General features: G+C 47.0%; 1 pseudogene; it reads left to right on the top strand.

The window, feature by feature from the left end:
• The first annotated feature begins 4,612 nt into the window (after positions 1-4,612).
• Positions 4,613-5,876, top strand: LOC138515309 (RNA-binding protein FUS pseudogene; annotated as a pseudogene).
• The last annotated feature ends 957 nt before the right edge of the window (positions 5,877-6,833 follow it).

The following is a 6,833-nucleotide window of genomic DNA, read 5'->3' as shown; positions in this document are numbered from 1 at the left end:
AATAAAGGTAAAATGACAACAAAATAAATATGGATTAATAACCTCAGCAATGTTTTTTTCTTTTTTTTCTCATAAGACATTTTATTACATTTTTGTGAGAATGCACAACAACATCAACAATGTGATATTCAATGATAATGACAATACATTTTACGGCGCCGGCTAGAGCTATTTCACTGGAGATGATACTGTTCCAATTTCTCTGTGTCTATGCCTTTTCCCCCGCCTTAGGATGCCGCGCGTGCTCTAAGTACTGCTCCCCAGCTCTTTGATTTAATGGTTCTCCCTGCCTTGTAACCATCTTGTTAGGGGGGGTCTTCTGGTAAGAGCTGGGAACTTTTCTGCATAGTCCATAAATGGCGCCCACACATTTAGGGCATTGTTCAGGAGCCCCGAGCGAATTGCTGTGATCTTTTCCTCTACGGCAATCTCCCAACATTTGGACAGCCATAATGCGGCCGAGGTATCGTCTGCATTTTTCCCAAGCCGTGCCATCGTGATTTTTGCGGGAGATGCCCTCCTCCTGTTTCGCCCAAGAGAATTATTCCAGGGTCACAGGGGATGGATAGCCAGGTGATTGCTTTGATGTGTTCCGTCACGTCTCTCCAGTATCCTTCTGCTTTCGGGCAGGACCAGACCACGTGGAATAGGGTACCTCGGACGGGACAGCCGCACCAACAGTTCGCAGGAATTTCAGGGTTGGCCTTGTTTATTTGGTCTGGAGTTACGTAATATCTGTAGCAGAGTTTATAGCCCCCTCCCCCTGTTTGTGATGCATTGCGTGCTCTTATGTAGTCTGGTCCAGATTTTCCCCCGGTCCTCTATGTCTATTTCCCGTCCCATGTCTTTCTCCCATTCAAGCATGTATCTTTCTTTTTTAGTGGAGTCTGTTCTGTCCAGGAGTCGATAGAGGGCTGAGGTTCTTCCTTTTGTAGCCGGGGATGCTAGAGATAGTTCCAACTCTGTTAAGTCTCTAGCGCCTTTCTCCCTGACTCACCTGTGGGACAACCAGTGCTGGATCTGGGCATAATAGAACCTTTCCCGTTCACCCACCCCAAACATTTCTTTGCATCTTTCGAACATTATGGGGGATCCACCCTCCAAGAAATCCATAATTTTCGATAGTCCCCCTTCCTCCCAAGGTTCAAAGCCCAGTGGTGGATTCCCTGGCGAGAAGTGTGGGTTGTTCCAGATGAGCGTGAGTGGGCCTAGTGTACCTCCAATGCCCCATTTCCGTGCTGCAGTTTTCCAGCTGCGGATGGTTGTGCTTGTTGCTGTCAGAGGGCCCCCATTTGTCTGAGGTTTTATGTTTGGTAGGTGCGGGAGGTCCAGCAAGGGAACCATGCACCAGGCCTCCTCCAACTGTTTCCACCTCAGTTGATCCTCCACTTGGGCCGAAGTATATGCATGGGAGAGTTGCGCTGCGTGGGCATACCTGGTCACATCGGGGACTCCCAACCCCCCCTTGGGCCCTCGCACGGACCATGATTTTCCTTGCTATTCGTGGCTTTCTCCCCCCCAGACAAATTCTTGTATTTTCCTCTGCAGGGAGATCAGATTGGTATTTGGGATGTGGACTGGAAGCGCTGTGCAGTGATACAACCACCTGGGGATTAGATTAATTTTTATAGCTGTAATCTGCCCAAACCAGGATATTTCCTGGTTCTTCCAGCGCTTTAGATCTTGGCGAAATCCGCTGAGCAGCTGCGGGAAGTTGTTTAGATACAGGCTTGACTGGTCTTCGATGATCTGTACCCCGAGATTCCTGATTGCTCCTTTGGCCAAGGGGATTGGCATCAGGGGGCTGAGGCTAGCGCTTTGCTGCTTGGCTAGATTAATTGCTAGTGCTGAGGATTTGTCTAGGTTAACCCTGAACCCGGAGACCACCCTGAAATCTTCAATTTCCGCCCACAGGGGAAGCGGCCAGGTCAGTTGCGGTAATCAGGACGTCGTCCGCGTATAGAGCAATTTTATATTCATGGTCTCCCACGGTGAGCTCCTTTATCCTCGGATTTTGCCTGATTCTAGCCGCGAAGGGTTCCATGGACAAAGCGAAAATCAGAGGCGAGAGGGGGCACCCCTGCCGAGTTCCCCTAGTTATGATTATTGCTTTCGATCTGGTGCCATTAACCCGCAGCTGCGTGGTGGGCTTCTGATAATTGGCCATCACCCATTTTGTGAAATTGGGGCCAAAGCCGAAGTGCTTCAACACCTTCTGAATGTACACCCAGTCCACCCGGCCGAAGGCTTTGTGTGCGTCTAGTGATATGACTGCCATACCCACACCCCTCTTTTGCGCACTCTCGATGAGGTCTATTGTGCGCCTAATGTTGTCATGAGTCTCCCTCTACGGTATAAATCCTGTTTGGTCCCATTCTATCATGCTCGGAAGAGTCGCCCCCAGCCTACCTGCCAGGATCTTTGTAAAGATTTTCCCGTCGTTATTCATTAGGGTTATCGGCCGATAAGATGCAGCTTGCTTGGGGTCTTTCCCTTCCATATGGAGTAGGACTATGATCGACTCTGCCATTGATTTTGTAACTGATCCGGATACCAATAAGGAGTTAAACAGGGCTGATAGGTGAGGGGCCAGTATGCTTGGCAAAGCTTTTATAACATTTTGTGGATAAGCTGTCCGGGCCCGTGTATTGCTCGCTCAGAGTGCACGGACAGTCATAAATCACCAGTGCAATTACGGAGCCAATACTTTGAACGCAGGAAGACGCAATAACTTGCAACCACACACTCTTAGAAAATAATGAACACTTATACGGCTTTTTATTCAAAGCTTAGAAGCAACCAGTGATAACATAGAAATAAATCACAGAAGAAACAGAGAATTCAAAAGAAAATACATCACTGTGAGCGTAACTGGATTCCTCATCTCGCCAGAAGCGGCTGGAAGACCCCGATAACAGCCAGGCCGAGAGCACAACAGCCCACAGGTATGCCGGACGGAAGCGTCCCCCCTCCGGCTGAAGTCTCACTTGACCGCTCTGGGGTTCCGCGTATATGCACTTTTCAAAAAGGGGTTGCAATTTCTCGAACCTTCTGGCAACGCACTTGCGCATTGATGAGCAGCAGTTGGTTGACAGCTGGGTCAACCGACAGTAACCTCAAGGAGCAAAGTGCCTCCCTCCTCTAAAAAACAAGCACCACGGAAAACAGTCCCATAGCTCATAACAAGACATAACAAAGTTAGCTTTCCCAGCAGAATGTCCTTGACTGCATACCAGGTTTGGAAAGCATGTTTTCTTCAGCATCGTGAATCTAGCTCTCAGCAAAATGAGTGCAGCTTTTCACTGCGGCATGAAGTAAATATCCATCATGGCTCCGAGCGCTCCCAGAATGCACTGCGCATCAACGCCATGTTTTAGCTCAAGCATAACAGCCCGGCTCTGTGTTCTTGAGGGATTTGATGGCTTCAACAGTTTCTTCCCTTGTAATAGGTAATTCCAGGGGCGCTAGTTGGGCTTAGTTTTGAGGTTGGGTTGGTTGCAGGTACTCTGGTAGATTGGCTAGGGGTGTGGGCTGCCTGGTCATTCTTGCTTTATGATATCTCACCAGTTCCCCGATTTTATCCGCATCTGTGTATAGGGCCTTGTCATCAACCCCTATCAATCTCAGGATATTATTCCTACTGTGTACCATTTTTAGTTTATGTGCTAGTACCCGATTCGCTTTATTCCCCTTGCTATAGTAGAACTGTTTTGTAAAAGCTAATGATTTGTAACCTCAGCAATGTTGAAAAAATAAATACCATAAAACTGAGAGCCTTATTTGTAATTTAGTCTCTTTCTTAAGAGAAGTTGGAATACCATGTTATAAGTACCAAAAAAGCTCTTTCGTGATTACTTTATAATCTTGCTCTGCTTGAGTTATCAGGGTGTGACCGCCGGTGGGAACGGCAACCTGACTTGCTAATGGCTCACCCTCACACAGCTGATACCCTTGCTTTGTCTGCACTTGCCTGAAAATAACCACTGCAGTTTCCAGCCACAGAAAACAAAGACATGGGTAAGGAGTATTCCCAGCTGCTTCTCAGTCCCTGTAATCCATGGGCCATAGTTTGCCACCCCCTAATTTTCCCAGGCCTGGGGGCCAAAAACTCCCCCTTTCCCATAGGCGTTGGCATCACTGAGACTATATCTGATACAGTCACTGTAATAAGGATTATATCTCTGCCCTGATTGCCATCTCAGTGACATGATAGCACGTAACTAAAGCAATACATAAATACATAATCAAACAGGCATTGGGCTCCTATTTTCTAATGGTTTTCATTATTTATTTACTTACCAGGGGCGCTTGGTCCTGCGGAAGGTGATATAATTCAGTTTGCCGAAATGCTTTTTTCTGCTATGATAATCTAGGCTGGCATTTAGAAAATTACTCCTTCGCATCGACCCTGGATTATTTGATTAAGTAGGATGGTGTTTTGTTAGAGCACTTGCACACTTTTTTAACCACACATGGTTGATTTTGTATATGTATTGTTGTAGTGTGTTATTTTGTATGATCTTTCAATTATTTAAAATGAAATATTAAGTATTTCTATAATTACTGTAGCCCTGAGGGGCAGCAGACTATGCACTGTAGCAATGGAGGTGGGATGCATCAGAGTACTTATGGCCAACAGCAAAACTATAATGCCCCCCAAAGTTATGGACAACAAGGACAGAATGGCAGTGGTGGGGGTGGCAGCTATGGCCAGGACAGTTCTCCAATGGGCGGTGGAGGCGGTAGTGGAAGCAGCAGTGGCAGTGGAGGGTATGGTGGCCAAGACCCAGATGGTTATGGTGGTCAAGATGGTCGAGGCGTTGGCAGTGGATTTGGAGGCCGAGGCGGTGGATTCGACAGAGGAGGAAGACGCGGTCCCCGGGGAGCCCCTAGTGTGGGCAGAGGTCGAGGAGGCAAGAGTGGTGGTGAACGAGCTGGTTTCAATACATTTGGTGGAGGAGGTCCCCGAGAACAGAGTGGTTCAGATATGTTCTTGGTGGTGTTGAGCAAGACAACTCTGACAACAACACCATCTTTGTGCAAGGTCTTGGAGAAAGTGTTACCATTGAATCCGTTGCCGACTACTTCACGCAAATCGGAATAATTAAGATCAACAAGAAGACTGGACTGCCTTTGATTAATCTTTATACTGATTGGGAGACGGGGAAACTTAAAGGCAAAGCTACAGTGTCATTTGATGATCCTCCTTCTGCAAAGGCTGCCATTGATTGGTTTGATGGAAAGGAGTGCTCTGGCAATCCAATAAAGCTTTTGTTTGCAACCAGGAAGGCTGACTTCAACAACAGAGGTGGTGGCAATGGAAGAGGTAGCCGAGGACACAGGGGACCAATGGGACGTGGTGGATTTTGCGGTGGTTCAGGAGGAGGTGGTGGTGGCGGCGGTGGCGGCTTTTCCAGTGGTGAAGGGGGACAGCAAAGAGCTGGCGACTTGAAGTGTCCCAACCCAAAATGTGAAAATATTAACTTTTCTTGGCGAAATGAGTGCAACCAGTGCAAGACATCCAAACCTGATGGACCAGGAGGACCAGGAGGACCACACATGGGTGGTAGGTTTGAAGATCGGCGAGGTGGTGGTAGAGGTGGTTGTGACTGAGGTGGCTTTAGAGGCAGAGGTGGAGACCGAGGTAGATTTTGAGGGAGATGTGGCGATCGCGGTGGTGACCGAGGTGGATTGGACCAAACAAAATGGATTCCAGGGGAGATCACAGACAAGACCGTAGAGAACGCCCTTACTGAATGTTACATTTGTACTTTTTTGTTTAGTATGCCTGATTTTTGGTGCTGCGTCGTACAACTTTCTCCATTTGTGTAAGCTGTATTTTCAAGATTTTTATTTGCCTGTATTTGTATGCCTGAACATTAAAAAAAGTTAATAAAAAAAAAGAAAAATGAGATATTAAATCATGAGGAAGTACAATGTTATTTCTTGAAAATGTTGACAATGTAAGAAACTGTTGACATGATGTAACTTGAAAACCGTCCCAAGAATTTATCAATTAATTATTAACTTGTTGCAGAATAAAAATTGTCATGAGATGATTCTCAGTTGATGAATGCATCTAATCTTTGTAGATACCTTCATAGTTAAATCAGATTGATTTCTGATTTTCTAAAATTACACTTGAACGTTTCCTTTTGTGGTTTCTATGTTGGGCTCCTAGTGTCAAGGAGTTCCCCCTTTCTCACCGCAATCCGTTCTTTAACGGCGTCCTTGGATGCTGCCTTCTTTCGGATGGAATGGGTTTTGAAGAAGGCGGCCCGTGTCTCTGCCGAATCCAGAATGCGTTCAGTTTTCCAGGAGGCCGAATCCAGGAATCCGGGAGGCAAAGTAAGTTCGCTAGAACTCGAATCCAGGAGGTAAGAAGAAGGGAGGGGGGTTCAAGGAAGGGAAAGCGGAGTGGAAAGGAGAAGAACCATGAGCTACGGAGCACACGTCTGGTCGCTACTTCGCAATAGCATTGAGATGCGCGGAGCCGCGGAAGGCATGGTCTAGAAATAGAGAAAGGTTACGTCCAACGCATGGAGCAAGAAGGGAATGCGGTAGACGGCCATATTGGAAGTATTAATGTGAATAAGCCCGTTCTGACAGGGACCATGAGGCCCAAAAGGGGCGCACCCTGCGATTCATGACACCTAGGGGGCATCAGGGGACAACCTGTTGGAACCATCTGTGGACCTCTGAAACTGAATAAATATGTGAAGAAAGCATGCCGATGATATAGGTGATGATGACAATGCAATCTAACCCCCCCTTCCAAGTCTCCACCATCCATGCATGTCTTTGCCAGATTAGTAAATCGACAGATGGTAACA

This window comes from Ambystoma mexicanum, chromosome 6q (genome assembly GCF_040938575.1).
Source record: "Ambystoma mexicanum isolate Mex_15411 chromosome 6q, UKY_AmexF1_1, whole genome shotgun sequence".
Taxonomy (NCBI): domain Eukaryota; kingdom Metazoa; phylum Chordata; class Amphibia; order Caudata; family Ambystomatidae; genus Ambystoma; species Ambystoma mexicanum.
This window is presented reverse-complemented; position numbering and strand designations above follow the sequence as displayed.